At 45.2% G+C, this 17240-nt stretch overlaps 1 protein-coding gene across 1 annotated transcript in view; it reads right to left on the bottom strand.

The window, feature by feature from the left end:
- LOC126547639 (D-aspartate oxidase-like) overlaps positions 1-9407 on the bottom strand; it is a 41033-nt gene extending 31626 nt beyond the window's left edge. The window contains exon 1 of the mRNA XM_050195549.3: positions 9249-9407. The gene's annotated coding sequence lies outside the window, so the exon portion shown is untranslated. The remainder of the gene's footprint in view (positions 1-9248) is intronic.
- Between the last annotated feature and the right edge of the window lie 7833 nt (positions 9408-17240).

Below are 17240 nucleotides of genomic sequence, written 5' to 3' on the forward strand. Positions count from 1 at the left end.
TTGTGCCTGTGGCCTTTCTCGGCCACGATTAGGCATGAACGGAGACCAGCATACGTGCTTACGTGGTCTGACGTGTATGAAGTTGATAGCCACATGGGTGGAAAGGCCCCCAACGTGGCTACCAAATGTGATGCCCATGAAAGCGATCTGTCCATATTGAGACAAAGTGGGGCACCAAGTGCGAGCCACACATTAGCGGCCCCTGAAAGAAACGTGCACGTTGGAAAGGAGTTAATGCTAAAATGACGGGTAGTCCACGTCGCTGTGTTGGCTGCGGCAGCAGTTCCCTGCATCACCTGATTGCTTTGCAATGGAAGTTGCTCTTCTTTAACGGCGACTGTTTGTGCAAACAGGTGGGATGCTCTGTCCAATCTGTGTGGGCTGCTGGTTGTCGCTCGTTACCAGACTGTCATGTGCATTGACGACGGTGAGCCCTTCTACGAGCTCGCGTCAATATTCCAGCGTACCTCGACATGCAAATTTTATTTCTGCCCTCGCACGAGAATGTGGACTGCTTGTCGTCTGCCAGTAAAGAAGCATGTTGTGTTCACTCACTCGTGGCTTGTTTGTATGGGCACCTGTAGAGGCTCTTTGGTCTCCTGGCAATTAGAACACACTAGCTACGTGGCAACCAAGGCAATGAGGCATGCCACATAGCCAGCAGGGCGAGCACAGCGAATACCAGCGCATGCTACCGGTGAAAAGCGACCGCACTTGATTTTGCTCTAAAAAAGAAAAAAAAAACTTCATTTCCACTGGACGTATGGATGTTATGAGCGTCCCCTTTGGAACGGGGCAGTGGGTTGTGCCACCAAGCTCTTGCCATCATACTGCCTGATTTCCTACCTAGGAAAAAAAAAAAAAAAAAAACCATGCATGATGAATTCCCATAACCAAATTTTCTGACCCCTTATTGTGAACTTTGTTTTTGTACGTCTTCGTTTTTTGTCATTTCCCTACTTCCACCAATCTTCCAATCGCCTCTTACTAATTTCTATTGCAGACATGTTTACTTTCCCCCTGCTCTCGCTGAACCCAAGGGTTTCAAGGAGTCCAGTGGTACCTAAATCGGCTGCTGAATAGATATCTTCACATTCTAATAAAACATGCTCCATCGTTTCCCTAGCTTTACCACAGCAAGTGCATGCTGCTTCTTCCTTCTTGTAGCTCGCTTTATAGGTGCGCGTTCTAAGGCATGCTGACCTCGCTTCGAAAAGTAATGAGCTTCCCTTTGAGTTATCATAAGTTGTTTCTTTCCGATTTCGTTTTTTCCTCTCAAGTAGTTACTCATGGCAGGTTTCTTTTCCATTGCCGCCACTCATGAGATTATTTCAGACTCTCTGACTTTCCGCTTGACGTTCTTTGTCGCTGTGTTGCTCACCCTACAGGCCATATACTTGCGGGTAAGCTTCTTTGTTCTTTTCCTCCACTGTGAATCAATGTTTTTCCTGAAACAAATACCTCAACACTCTCCCAGACCATTAACTTTCTTCCATATTCCTCAGTCGCTCTTCATAATCAATTTTACTGTGAGCTTCCCTCACTTCAAAACTTGTCCAGCCCATATCACCCTGAACAGCTTCATTGGTAGTCTTCCCATGAGCGCCCACTGCAAGGTGTCCCACTGACCTTTGGTTGCCATTGAGTCCTGATTGTACCCCTGATTTCAAGCAAACAACCGCATTTCCAAAAGTAAGTCCTGGAACCATTACACCTTTCCACATACCCCGGAGCACCTCTTGCCTATTGTATCCCCATAGCGCTGTGCTTCATTATGGCTGCATTTCTCTTCCCCTTCACTGTTAGTTTTTTCCTGTGTTTCCATATATCTATTGCCTTTGTTTATCCATATACCAAGGTATTTGTATTCTTTTACCCGAGGTATTTCCTGGCCCTGTATTGTCACTGTCTGTTCACTGTTTTCATTGAATACCGTAACACCTGATTTTCTAACGCTAAATTTCAAACCTAAATTCTCGCCTTACTGTTCAGAGATATTAGCCAGACGTTGCAAATCGCTTTGCTTGTTAGCTAGCAACACAATGACGTCCACATAAAATAAACCTGGAAGCTGTTGCTTTACTACTGTACCCGCCTGTTTGTTTTAGAGATTAAACCTGATATTTCTTCCCTCTAGCGCCCTTTCTATCCTTACCATGTACATCATCAACAGCAGTGGCATTAAAAGCACTCCTGCCTCAGTCCCTTGTTGATGTCAATTTTCTCCTCACTCCTCATCCCTTGCCATTTAATGCAAACGGTATTTTCTAGGTAAATCTCTCTCAAAAGCTATAGACAATCATCACCTCAGCCTTCCCCTTCCAGAATATACCACAAATTGTTGCGGTCTATGTTGTCATACACTCCTGTACGCCTTACTGTTCAGAGATATTAGCCAGACGTTGCAAATCACTTTGCTTGTTAGCTAGCAACACAATGATGTCCACATAAAATAAACCTGGAAGCTGTTGCTTTACTACTGTACCCGCCTGTTTGTTTTAGAGATTAAACCTGATATTTCTTCCCTCTAGCGCCCTTTCTATCCTTACCATGTACATCATCAACAGCAGTGGTGATAAAGGGCACTCCTGCCTCAGTCCCTTGTTGATGTCAATTTTCTCCTCACTCCTCATCCCTTGCCATTTAATGCAAATGGTATTTTCTAGGTAAATCTCTCTCAAAAGCTATAGACAATCATCACCTCAGCCTTCCCTTTCCAGAATATACCACAAATTGTTGCGGTCTATGTTGTCATACACTCCGGTAATGATAAAGAGGCCACACATAATGATCTGCTTTCTACTCCTGATATTTCAATACACTGAGTAAGAACAAACAAGTTATCATCCATACGCCTACCTATTCTGAAGTCATTCGGAAGTTCTCCCAAAATGCCATTATCCTCTGCCCATTCTTGCAGCTTTAATTTGCTTGCGTTGCTAACCTGTATATTACCGATGTAATGGTCAACCGTCTATACGAGCGAATTCTGTTTCTCCCTCTTACCTTTATAAATTAAATTCATTCTACTTTGTCGCCAACTGTCTGGTATTCTTCTATCTTTTAAAGTTTTTTCCCCTGCTTTCACCAAAGCTTCCTTACTTTTTGGTCCTAGTTCATTAATCAGTCTAATGGAAGTCCCGTCTAGCACCGTGGCTGTGTGCTTAGGAATTTTATCTTTGACTTTCTTCCAGAGCACCAGCTCCTTTTCCATCTGGTTCTCTTATATGATCTTTTTTTCTTCAAATACAACCTCGTCATTGCCTTGGAGAGATTCGGCTGTTATTTTTCGGATTAAATTTAATGCCGCTTCCCCTTCCAGTTTGTTTCCATCTTCATCTAGGATATGTTGTTGACTTCCTGCCTAATAAATTGATGTGGTTCCAAAATATTCTAGGTGCAGCCTTCTTTTTCTCCCGTATTTCTGACAACCAACGTTCACTTTCACCTTTCATGTTTGCCTGCACCAGTCTTTGAACCATAAACTTTTTCTCCCGATATATTTCCCATTAACTGGCCACTTCATCCTGCGGCAACTCTGCCTTCTTTGCCTGCCTGTGCTCTGGGGATGCTTTCTGTCGTTCGGCGATCGCTTCTCGTATCTCCCAGTTCCACCAGCTTTTCAGTTCATTTTTTTTTTTACAACGAACATGTTGTTTCTCTTTCCGTATTTCTGCCGTTATTACACTTAGAAGCTCACTTATTCCCACTCTTTACGTGGCCATTTGCAAAGTTCTTCCTCGACTCTTGTGAATATTTGTCATTTGTTCAGCGTTCAAATTTGGATGGGCCATTTTGCACTCCTTGCTCTCTTTCCCAACCACATATCCCATCTTCAAAACGATGCGTTTATGGTCATTCCCTATGCTGCTATACCCTTCCTCATCAATGACCATTTCTCTCAAGTTATCATGAATTCCTTCCGTCACCAGACAGTAATCAATGGTCGACTGCTGGTTTCCCACTTCCCACACGATCTGCCCTTCACACTTAGGTCCTGTATTCACGATAACGAGGTTATGCTGCTCACAAAGACCTAGCATATGCATCCACTTCCTGTTTGAGAAGCGCCATCTGTCGCCCATCTATGAAAGTTCCGTGTGCTTCTGCATCTTATTTTCGTACCACTGTGGAAGGTACGGTTTCCCTTCTCTAAAGTTGGTTCTTTATTCTACTCTCTTAGAAAAATTTACACCCTTTAGGGCTTATCTTGTCCTACAACAATAATTGTCATCTGGCTTGCCCGCATTACGAAATCCAAGAAAAAACTGCGCAAAAAAGGGGACAAGACGAAGAAAGAACCACACGACACTGCGCCCGTGTCGTGTGGTTCTTTCTTCGTCTTGTCCCCTTTTTTGCGCAGTTTTTTCTTGGATTTCGTAATGCTATACCAACTAGCCCCTCACCGTACGCTTCTAGACTTGCCCGCATTTCCTTTCTTTAACGCTGCGAGTCTGGTACTTCCCAGCACGGTGTAAGAGCAGGTGGTCCGAGGGCAGCGCGTCTAACTAATACTGGGGAGCCGCAAGGTGGCACACGCACCTAGGAGGCTGTGCACCGGAGGCTGACAAGCCCCGAGCACGCGTTTCAGCCTGCATTTTTCAGAGTGAGTGTAAGCGCTAACGCTATCATATTGATGTTAATATCTTAATTTCCCGAAAGCTTATAGAGTTATTTGACATTGCCGCAATGCATGCTGCATTTTAAAATAAAAAACGTATATTTTGCTCAATGTGGTGCTCGCAGTCTGCATTTTTGTTGGAGCAGCTGGCAATTCATTTGGAAGTTCCGTTTAGATGAAGAGTTGTTATTTGTCGTCACTATACGCTGCATCCCCATTTTCATTTCTTATGTGAAGAGTGTGCTGAGGAGTATCGTGTACAATGTTCTCCTGCATGTATATAAGCACTCTCGCGTAATGCAGGGAGCTGTACCACCATTGTTGTGTAGACTCAAACGAAAGTTAAATATTGCACTTTTCACATACGGGCTCCGAATAGTAGAGTTCACAAAGCACCAATACAAAGACTGCTTGTTTCTTATGAATCATGCTACGCCTTTCATGCATTTATAGTGCTCAATGGAATCAGTGTGTGCATGCTCCTTAATAAGATGTTCATGATAGAAGACGCTGATTGTTTTCTTGTTTATTCAAAATTCACAAGGCAACAGAAAACCAATATGGAATCAACTTGCAAACCAAGAGAAAGGAAGTTCATCGATGTAGGATACAAACATCCCTGTGGCATTCTTCATAGCTGGGTTTTAAACGAGCTTACCAGCTTTATTAAATTGCGCGACTTGCTGCTATTGGATGTTTTTGCTTGGCGTATTGCCTCATCCTCATAGAGACATAGTAGCGCAAAACTTGTGCAACCACAATGACCTTTTGCAGAGGGCATGGAAATGAAAAGTTGTGTTCCTCGAGCAATTCATCTATCGTAAAGCAGTATGCAGAACATTTCGCAGCATTCTTCTGAAAGACGCTCTCTGCTGATTGCAGCATGCGAAAGATGTGAATGGCGGGATGAATCAGCTTGCCTTTAGTCTTCACGTTAACAAGAGAAACTTCAGGGCGGTCTGACTTTACAAGCGAGACTGCCAGTCCATGGGTGCATTGTTTGCATGAGGTGTTCTTTAAGGCAACATCGCCGCTAAATGGAAAATCTTTCTTCTTCCCTCTCTTGCGATTCTGCTTATTCGCACTTTTCCATTATTTCCAAATTATTAAGCATCTACCGAGAACAAGGATGACTGATTGCTCAATTGCTCAGTAGAAGAAAGCCCCTTAAATTATGGGGTTTTACGTGCCACAACCGCTTTCTAATTATGAGGCACGCTATAGTGCAGCGTCTCCGGAGATTTCGACCACCTGAGGGTTTTTTAACGTGCACCTATATCCAAGCACACGGGTGTTTTCGCATTTTGCGACCATCGAAATGCGGCCGCCGTAGCCGGGATTCGATCCCGCGACCTCGTGCTCAGCAGCCCAACACCGTAACCACTGAGCAACCACGGCGGGTAAGAGAACTTATCGTGTGCCTGCACCGCTTTTGCGTGACTGCTTCCAGGCTTTGTCCAACGCCGCCTGCTAGAGCCAGCGGCGCGACCGCAATGTTGGAGACATTATCGTCTGTTACTGCGCCTGAGAATTTGGATGATTATAGTGAATGAAGGACGCACTGAATTAGTTTTTATTTCTTTCAACACGTTTTACGTACAGCCATAACTATTTACTCTTTCAAATGTCCCGCCTTTTCAGCCTCCTTACGTGTGCTGCTTTGCTGCGGTGCAGACGTGAAACACCACCATTAGTGAAACGCGTTTCTCCCTAGTGGTCCCCGCCATAGAGTTTCTCACTACATTACCTAGAGGGAAATCTGGCGTTGCTGCGCTGTGGTATGCATGGGAATGCCGGTATGTTGCGACTTCGAATTGGCATCGTTCTCGTAGAGACAGGACACCTTGAAGACGCGCTTGGCAAGCACCGTTCCGTCTGTCACAATGATTCATTTCCTATTAAAACAGTACGTGAAAAGGTGTTTTAGTTTTATTATTACGCGAAAACATGTTTTGTTTAACTATGAGAACTTGTTATTGCGTGTACGACTATAGACCTCAGACTCTGCCCAGGCGGCGCTGCGAAAAAACCCGTCACCAGCGCCCCCATCGGAGCCTTGGCGCGAACTGAGTAGTGCAAGGAGAGCTGTCCGCAAGCAAAGGTGCATAGGCCACAATGTACCCTTCTCTTTCGTTTGTGTTGAGGCACGGTTTCTTAAAATCAAGGGCCTGGAAAACTTCTTCCGCCCATCCACGCTTCGGAAAGGAAGCTCAGCAGGGCGAAGTACGTGTACAATATAAAATAAAGTCTCAAGTGTTATTTCGGCGTGCTGCAACACGCAAGTACAGAGAGCATCAAGTTTGTCTATAGGCATATCAGCATAAAGATCTAAGCATTTCAAATTGGTTCATATTGAATATGTCCTGAATACAAGACTTATTAAGGATCTCCTATATTTTTATGTATTTTATCGTATTGTTTTGTCTCGCAATTATTTACAGAGAGTAAATCCATTCATAGCCTTTTCCAGGGCAGCAAACAGAAAACGTTTTCCAAGGCAGCAAATTGCGTGCGATCATAACAAAAGTAAGCTTCCTACAGTGCCTACGCGCTGCATCTTTCTTTCTCGCAGGAGCTACAGCATCGCTCAGTACCTTAATTTGAACTTTTTGCAGACGTTTCGAGCAGCAAGCGCGCACACATAAATGTAAATAAACGCTACATTTTTTTTTCTTTACACACGTACGTTATTCCGCAGTTACTCATCCAGTGCTCCTACAGCAACTTTATTGCTCACATTTGAAAAACGCAGTCGAGCAGACTCGGCACATTGCGAAGCGTGCTTGTATCGGTGCAGGACATACAAAATACCGAAAGCAGAAATGAGCTCGCGATACAACGATGCTCCAGAACAGGATTTTGAATTCATAAACGAACCAAAATGTTTGGTTAAGCTGACCTGCCAAATCTCTCCGTTCCACTTGTTGAGTCAAGTGGAGGCGGACGTCTGTTAAAAGGCGGAGATATCGATGGCACATAAGCAGGATGGTTCGCAACGTTGTTTTTTCTGTTACCAACAAAGTGGCGGCTGCAGATTCTCGAGTTTTCGTTTGGTTACCACGGTCCTCCGTCAGGGCTACGCAACACAATTACAGAAGAACAAAATTGTCGCACTTTCTCATGCGAGCCGCTGTGTTGTGGGGAATGCAAGTAATCCGATTACCCAACAGGTTGAACGGCCCGTATCCAGCGCTCTCGCCTTTCCCCTTCATACGATCGCGATGGAAATCGGTAAAACTGAACGTTGTTATTCCGTCCTTCACGTTCATGCCACTTTACAACACAACAGTAGCGTCGATTGCGGCGTTTCTTCGTAGCGCGCGGAGCTATCGCGGTTGCCGTTGTTTCGTCATCAGTCTGATGAGTGAGCCAGCAAGCGCTTTACGGCAGTTCGGCGGCGCGTCCGACTAGAGTTAGAAATTCATAGCACTCTGTCTGGATGTTAAATGCGCAAAACACTCGCCATATGGCCCAAAATCTAGTTAAATCGTTGTTTCGCAGTCGCTAGCTGCATAGGCAACTTAGCAAGGGAGTCGGGCTTCGCACTACTCAATTACTCTCTCTTCGCACCGGCAGGTGGCGCTACGCGTCTTGCAAAACTCCAGAGTCTGACGTCCATATGTTACGTAAAATGTATCAGCGGGCCGCTAAAGTTGGAGAACAGACGACAAGGTTCGCGCTCGCTTTGAAACAGTTTATCGTCTGTTCTTGCTTTTCTTCGCTTGGTCGTGCATTGTGGGTGAGTAAAGACGTAATATGCGTGAATGGAAACATTTCGTGAAGATCTTACTTTAAGAACGCGTTATTTGCGTAGCCATATCCACGTTTTAGACGAAGCCTCTTACAACACCAGCCAACACGAGCCTCGCAGAGACATATGCCGTCATTCCCATGACGGTACGGTGCCCCCTTAAGAAACTCCCATAGACGGTGGCGCCAAATTTCCCTCTAGGTGTTATAGTGAGAAACTCTATGGTCCCCGCGTTGTCGGATCACCTGTTATTACACTGTGCTTCTCAGTCACGAAAGGCTTGTGCGTTATCACACAGCATTCTCGACAGGAAAGTAGCGAGCGCCGAGTTTTCAAGAAAGGAAACGCAAGCAAGGCAGATTATCGTTGTGGGACAAATATGCTCACCAAAGGGTGCAACCGTTTTAGGAGTGTATGAGAAAGTGGGGAGAAAGATAGTGAGAACAGTGAACATCACGAATTCGTCTGCGTTAAGGACAAGACTAGGTATTCTTGAAAGTACTCGCTGGCGCATTGTTTGACGGCCATCAGAACGTCGAACAGAAACAGCGTCCCGTTACTGCTTCAAACTGTGGAAGAAACTACGAGCTTTCTTTTTTTTATGTTTCGAGCAAAGAAAAAGGTAAACAAAAAGAAACCGGTGAAACCAGTACATTATGCTGCGCGTCAGCGCCGCGCTTTGTTTACTTACCGTCGTCGCATGTGTGTAAAAGGGGCCAAGCATTAGAAAACGTGTAATATGTAAAATACAAACTGGTTGTCATAATACGCCTGCGTTGCCGATACATACCTTGCAACATCCGCGTTCTGCGACAGACGAGTAGCGGTAAATTGCAGAAAGAGCAAACCAGCATTAACGCGAAAGAGTGAACATACCTTTCAACAGTTCAGCGAGACAATTGGAAGGAACATTATATGCACCACGCCCAGGCAGTGGAACAGCTTCCACTAGCTATGATTTGCTTCACTCCGCCCATGCGTTATGCAAACCTGTCGAAACCTCTTCGTGGTCAGCTGATGGTGAAGTGGCGGGCTTGGCGCGCACCGGGCTTCCATTCTCCTTGGTTTCGTCGAGTTTGCTTAGAGGACGCCACTGGTCAGTTCATAAATGTCTGCGATTTAACGGTGCCGTATTTGAGTGGTAATGTTTTCAGCGTAGTTTTCAGTAACCGTGGCTGATTTACTACTTCTACCACTACGGGTCTGTCATGTCTAAATTTTATATATTTAAGAACTACTAAGTGCACTCATCACAAGCAGCACTCCAACTACGATTAGAAAGATTAGGACCGCGCATCATTCCGGAGATCACTTAAGTCGTCGCCGAGGCCCCCGAGGCATTCATCATTAACTGCTTACTATGATTACGTTACTATGAATAATCACTGCCTAAATTCATCACAGCGTGTCCAGATAGATTTTGGCGGAAGGTGTCACCGAAACATTGCCAATGCGATGTATTTGAAGTTGATGGTATTCACTTGAATGATGAAGAAAAAATTGCTAACTTATTCAATGAGCATTTCCACTTGTGATGATGGTGTCTTACCTGTATATGAGAATTTTTTGCCCCCTATTTCTGATGTATCAATAAGCGAACAGGGTATATTCCACATGCTTTTAAAACTTGATGAAAAGAAAAGTTCAGGCCCAGACGATATACCCAACACTTTCCTAAAAAGGTATGCCGAATGTGTTCCGAAATACTTGTACATTGTGTTTTTACGATCCTTACGAGAAGGTCAACTCCCGAATGACTGGAGAACAGCCCGAGTAATACCATTTCATAAACAAGGCGCCAAACAGTCTATAAAGAATTACCGCCCGGTCTCTTTAACCTCTAACACTTGCAAATTATTAGAGCACATAATACATAAACATATCATGGATTTCTTAGATACGCATAACATCTTAACAAAATGCCAGCATGGATTTCGGAAAGGGTACTCAACTTGTACACAGCTAGTTGCTACCATCCATGATTTTGCCGTATCTGTAAATAACGTAAAACAAATTGATGCAATTTTTATGGACTTTTCGAAAGCTCTTGACAAAGTATCACACAGTAAATTGTTATTTAAATTACATAGTCTGCTTAGAAACTGTCAACTTGTCAAATGGATTTCAGCGTATTTGAACAATCGCCACCATTCAAAGGCCATCAATCTAACCAGTTACCAGTGAAATCGGGTGTCCCGCAGGGCTCGGTCCTAGGGCCACTCCTTTTTCTCATGCATATAAACGACATGGTAGAAGACATCTCTGTCAAAATAAAATTGTATGCGGACGACTGTGTTCTATATACGAAGGTTAATGATCAATCGGATCAGGCATTGTTAAACAATGATTTTCAGCGTGTTGCTTCTTGGTGTAAGTGGTGGCAGATGTGTATAAACTTCGACAAGACCGTTTTCATGCGGATCACTCGAAAGAAGAGGCCCTTATCGTTTCCGTATAATTTTAACAATGCTTTTGTCTGAAGTGTCTGAATGCAAATATCTTGGGCTATGGATTTCAAACAATCTTAGGTGGAATAAACATATTCATTATGTTACAGCGAATGCTTATAGAAAGTTATTCTTTTTAAGAAGAACGTTAACTCTGGCTACCCCTGCTGTAAGAAGATTAGCATACAAATCCATTGTCCTACCAGTCTTAGAGTATGCTGCTATAATATGGGACCCCTGTACAAAAGGTAATATTCTGAAACTAGAGAATGTCCAAAAAAAAAAAAAGGCCGTACAGTTCATTTATAAAAATTTTCGACGCAGCTCAGTGACTGAACTACAAGCTCGCGCTAACCTAACCCCGTTATCCGATAGAAACCGCTCATCACGACTAAAATTTTTATATCAGTTATTAAGGGGCACTACAAAGTCGACGTTAGCGAATGGATTACATTTTATTCCGGTTATTCAACACGCCAAAGACGAACTAACAATAACACCTTTTCGTTCTCATAATGACTCTTTCAAGTATTCATTTTTTCCACGAACAGTCAGAGACTGGAATAACCTCAGCAGCTGTATCGTTCAAGCAGACTCTTTGTCAGCTTTCGCATCCCTTCTTGATGGCTGAAACATAATTGGTTATATTATAGTGACTGTCTATATGAGATATGCGTTGCGTGTTCCTCTGTTTCATTTGCACATTTGATAAATGCTTTGCTTAATTTTTTTTTGGTTCTTTCTTGACTGTGACCTAGGCATATACATATATTTTGTTTGCCATTATGTAGTATTTTCTCTCATGTATTGTATCCCACCCTGCTAAAATCCCGATGGGGATTGCAGTATCAATAAATATTCACCGACTACCCCCTCATCCCACGCTAGGGTGGCTACCCAACGCCCACGCCAGACTTGTACACGTTTTAGAAAGAAATTAACCAATTGCAATTACAATTACTTCGTTGAAAATGTAATTGATTACACTGCAGTTACCAAATAGTGCCCCACGAAGGTAACAGCGGATTTACTTTAAAATATTCGCTTATTTTTACGGGGACTCGGCGTACGGCATTTTTCAACGGATCGAAGATGGTTACGGCGATGCAAGTCACTGTTGAAGGGGAGGATATAGTTCCCGAAGAGATTAGCGAAAGCACGGGATGGACTACAACGCTTTCAAAGCGGAAATCGGCACCGGCGAGCCAGTCCGGACAGGGTAATCAGCCCCACAATGTGCTACGTGGCAGAAACAAGGGTGCGGCCAACGTCAAGAGGTGGCTCACGTCGGTGTACTCGGCTCCCTCAGCTTCCGAGGGAACATATTAGAGTCGTCGTTCTACCTCGGGGTGGCTTGGATATCAGGAAGACAGGTCATTTCAAGATAGCCCAGGCCTTCATTGCGGCGTCAGGGCTAACGCCCGGGGATGTGGAAGAGTATGTCATTTGCCCGAATATGGTCCAAAACATCATGGTGGCAAGTACGCCTTCGGAGAGAAATTCCAGGGCTTACGCCAGAGTGGAATCTATCATCCTCGGCAGTGCAAGCTATGAAGTCAGTGCCTATGTAGCTTCTCCGAGCAATACGTACGTGCAAGGGGGGTGATACGGAATATCGATCCCGCCATAGCCCAAGACGAGCTCACAAAGCTTATTATCCAGTCGAAGAATCCAACTGCTATAGAGGTGAGAAGAATTACAAACACAAGCACGGTCATCGTCCTCTTTGACGGATTCAATGTGCCAGACTATGCGAAATGTGGTCCCAGCCTTGTGAAGTGTTCCCTATACCGCAGGCAGACCGACGTTTGCTACGCGTGGGCAGAATTAGGCCACAGAGCTGACGTTTGCCCATCCCCAAAAGACGGTATCTGCCGAGGTTGCGGTGCCAGTAACCCGGATGATCAGCACAGATGTACCCCGAAGTGTGCTCTCTGTGGGGGTCGTCATCTCACTGCGGATAAGGACTGCAAGCAGAGATTTCAAGTCCCATACGTCGTCAGGCAAAGAAGACGAGCTAGACGCAACCAAGAACCCCGAGAACCCCACAACTCGTTGTACGCGGATGCTCCCCCTCTCAAGTCGGCCATCAGCAAGAAATCCAGGTCCAGGAGTCGGGAGCCCAGGGGCAGCCGCTTTCAAGTACTGGCAGATGATACCAGCCCGAGCCCGGACAAAGCTTCATCCAGGGCCCGCTCAGGGGACTGGTTGTCCTGCCGGTGCCGCATAGGTTCCAGGTAACGCTCTCGCTCGCGAGAGCGATCCCGTTCCAGGAGCACATTCAGGGCCAGATGTCGCTCCAGTTCCCGGTCCTGCAGGCCGAGTGTCAGCATCCAGAAGCCAGCTAAGCAAGGAGCTGGTCCCACATGGGCGGACCGAGTCAAGGGAAAGCCCAAAGAGGTAACGGGGGGTTCGCCGCCAGAGCGTAGTAATGCTAGGGTAGCGCCGCTTGAGAAAGAGAATGCAATGCTGAAAAGGGCAATGGAGCGACTCAAAGCCGGGATGGCAGATCAAGGAACGCGACTAAACGTAATTTAGCACAATCTCCCGCGTCACCTCTGTATGTCGAGGACGAAACTCCCATGGAGTCCCAGTTGAAGAATCACACTGCGAACGTCCGGCTAAAAAGAGAGCCATAGCGGAACCAGAGCCTAGCAGTTCTGCCATGAAAGCAAAGCCAGAAATGAAAGGCGCCATTAAATCACTTAGCATTACGATTGGGGCAATAAAAGCCATGCTTGACGATCTCGTGGAAAGTTTCAAATCACTTAGCAGCAGACAGGACGAGCTTGAGAAGCACGTGTTCGACATGAGTCAACCACCACAGCCTACTAAGGGGAAGAAGCCAAGCTCTGCATCGACCGAGCAGACAGCGGTTGTATCTAGCAGCATCTTATATGACCAACTAACTTGCAAGTCTAATCATGGCGGCAAACCGTCAGCGAATTAGAATCTGGCAGTGGAACTGTAGGGGATTCCAGCGCAAGAGGAACGTCCTACAGCAGTTTATCCGATCGCACCAGGAAAAGCCTCAAGTCATCCTATACGAAATGCTTACGGATTCGGTCTCCTTACCGGGCTACAAAGCATATACGACACACAGTAAAGACAAAATGGGCATCAGTACTCTAGTAACCAATAGAAGCAGTTTCATCTCCCATGACATAAGCGATAATTCTAGAAAAGTGGAGTACTCCCTAGTAGAAATTATACCGGGGGGTCTGAACAAATACAGTATCTTTAAACTCAATATATACAGCACGCCTGCTGACCGTTCACAGGCAGAGGTTTGCAACGATTGTTGCGGAAGCGGCCAGCAAAGCAAGGAACTTCCTCCTAATCGTAGCCGGGGACTTCAATGCTCCGCATGGAGCGTGGGGGTAGCCTCAGAATACACGCATAAGTACCAACCTATGGCAGAGTGCAGCTAATCACAACCTAACTTTAATCACCGACCCGGCTTTCCCAACTAGACTCGGTAATTCGTGCACCAGGGATTCTACACCAGATCTCATCTTCGTCAAGAACGTGGATTCGGCGAACCGGAACAAGTTGACAACGGACCAACTTGTCAACGGAGACAGTGTACATAATAAATGTTGCATACGCTTGCTTCATTTCCAAAATCTCTTTGGTCATTTCATCTCTCCTCCACATCATCTGGGAGTGACCTACTACACGAATGAACACTGCTACTACTCGCCTCTTCTTCGTCGTCTCATGCCGGTCTCAGTTAACATTTCGATGTTGCAACCGCGCTTCTCCATTTCACGATTCCTTCGCGATGTTTCTCGCAATTATACCGAACACAATAGCATACGACGACGAAACAGCAGGTGATTAGTAGCGAATGCTTATGCATCATTTAGGTAACTCCCACAAGAGATTCTGCCTGTATTATTTACTGCTTTTTCAGGTTAGTGACATCAAACTGTTTCATTTGGCTGCAGTCTTTGTTTTGCTGGTTCTACCCCAAATAGCATCCTGTGTAGAAAAATGCAGCAAACTCAGGGCGACAGTCTAAATGTCGTCTTCGTCTTTTACGACATGACGCCTTCTTCATTCTTTTGCTCTTTTTGTGCGGAGACGTTGAAGTTAACTCGGTACCCACAACTCAGGAAACACTGTAGCTGCTACTCGAAGGTCAGGAAGACATTAAGACGAAACTTACGGCTAACGAGCTAACCATGACAGATAATAAGCATGGCTGAGATAACCTTAGCAGATAGATTACATCACTGGAAGCAAAGTTATCAAACTTCGATAAGCTTTGCGCAACCGTCAGTGAGTGCACGAACGCATGTGATCACCAGCGTGGATTGATCAAGTCACAATCGGCAAAAGTCGAAGAAAACCAGAGTCGGCGCTGCAATTTGATTTTCCATGGCCCCAATGAAAGTGATAGTGCCGAAAAGAGTGCAGATTCTGAACGCAAAATTCTTGAACTGCGTAAATCTAAGTTGGGCTTCCGTAACCTGTCAATTGAACGTGAGCGCCGCCTTGGAACGTTTCAGAGTGGTAAGAATCACTTTGACAGCAAGTTTTACCTCGTATAAGAAAAAAAAAACAGTTCATATTAGAGAACACCAAGAAGTTGAAAAATAACCAGTTTGCCATATCTGAATTTTTTTGCGATGTAGTACATGCGAAAAGAAAACAGCTGTGGGATATTGCGAAATCACGTAGGGAGGATGGCGATAAGGTGAGCCTTCGGTGCGATACTTACTTGTTCAGTGGCACGAAATGTGTCTGTAATGCGGAACTAAACCTGGTTGGTTCCCAGAAGTTACCACGTAAATCTAACAATGACAACGTTTCTTTTCTCGTGATAAACTGTCGTAGTAACAAAAATAAATCGGACAATATTAATGCGCTTGCTGACTCAATTAAGCTCTCTATAACGTTAGGAACATAGTCTTGGCTAAGTGAAGATATTGCTGACAATGAGGTATTTCCACATGGTTACATGTGTTACAGAAATTCTCGAAATTCTCGAGGTGGCGGAGATTTTATATTAATAGATAAAACATTTAATCTGTCCAGCTGTCCGTTGATGTCGGAGAATGTGAAGCTATTTTTTGTGCAATCACAAGATCTTAGTCACTAGCATTAATGTGGTGAAGAAACGACTCAGAAATTTGAACACCACAGATTTGGACCTGTTTCGCAAAATCAGGGAAGGACGTAAGCAGTCCCAGGACCCGACCCCTATCCTGGACCAATGGTCAGAGCAGCTCAAAGAAGATGTCAGGGCGGCCACCAAGTCGATCCAGACCGATACGAAGTCGACAGGATGGACAGTCGTCTGGCGCATGTTTTGGAATCCAAGAAGTCGCTCCTCGACAGGTGGAATGGTGGATACAGGTTCAATCGCAAACTCCGTAAATAGATTGCATAATTGAATAGAATTATAGAAGAGCATTACTAGGAGCTAGCCAAACAGCAGTGGGATGAAGTTTGCAGCTCAGTGGATATCAAATGAGAGTAGGGGTAAATGGAACCTGCTCAAAACACCTCTTAGATTACATGAACTGCAAGTCTAATCAAAGTCAAGCGATTGAGAAGGTTCTCCACGAGGCGAGGCAATCGGAAACTGAAGATGCTATTGCAGATCGGCTGGCAAGAAGATATCTTCAGGTCAAGAACGCCAGTCCAGTCGACTACCCTGCATGTAAGGGTGAGCCAAATCCAAAGCACTAGCGAAGTTAGGGCTGTACTGCACAGTCTAAATGGCAAGTCTGCCCCTGGTCCAGACGGAATCTCTGATAGAGCTCTAAAGAACCTGGACGATGACTCCATTGAGCACCTCACGGAAGAGATTAATCGGGTCTGGGAGAGGGGATTGATGCCGGAAACCTGGAAGTCGGCATCAATGGTCCTCATTCCGAAGCCGGGAAAGCCCCTGGGCCTTGCAAACCTTCGGCCCATCTCTTTCACGTCCTGCGTGGGTAAGGTGGCGGAGCACGTCATTCACAACCGTATTTCGGAACACGTTGAGAAGAACAATTTATTCCCATACAACATGATTGGATTTCGTCTGTCTTTGTCCACACAGGTTGCGATGAAGCTCGTAAAATGCCAAGTCATTGACAACGCAACCAGAGATGTCAGGGCTATCCTGGGTTTAGATCTGGAGAAGACTTTTGACACTGTGTCTCATGTTCACATTCTGAATGCCATATCGGAACTCAATATGGGTGCTGCCTTTCATAGCTATATAAGCTCCTTTCTCAAGGGGAGGCAGACGACACTCAAGATAGGTGATCTCAAGACAGAGACACACAAGCTCGGACCCAGGGGCACACCGCAAGCGGAAGTGGTATCTCCACTTCTCTTCAACACAGCAATGAGGGGTCTCTCGGAAAAGCTCTCTGCCATTGGTGGGGTCAGTCGCACGCTTTATGCAGATGATATGACCATC

This window comes from Dermacentor andersoni, chromosome 1 (genome assembly GCF_023375885.2).
Source record: "Dermacentor andersoni chromosome 1, qqDerAnde1_hic_scaffold, whole genome shotgun sequence".
NCBI lineage: Eukaryota > Metazoa > Arthropoda > Arachnida > Ixodida > Ixodidae > Dermacentor > Dermacentor andersoni.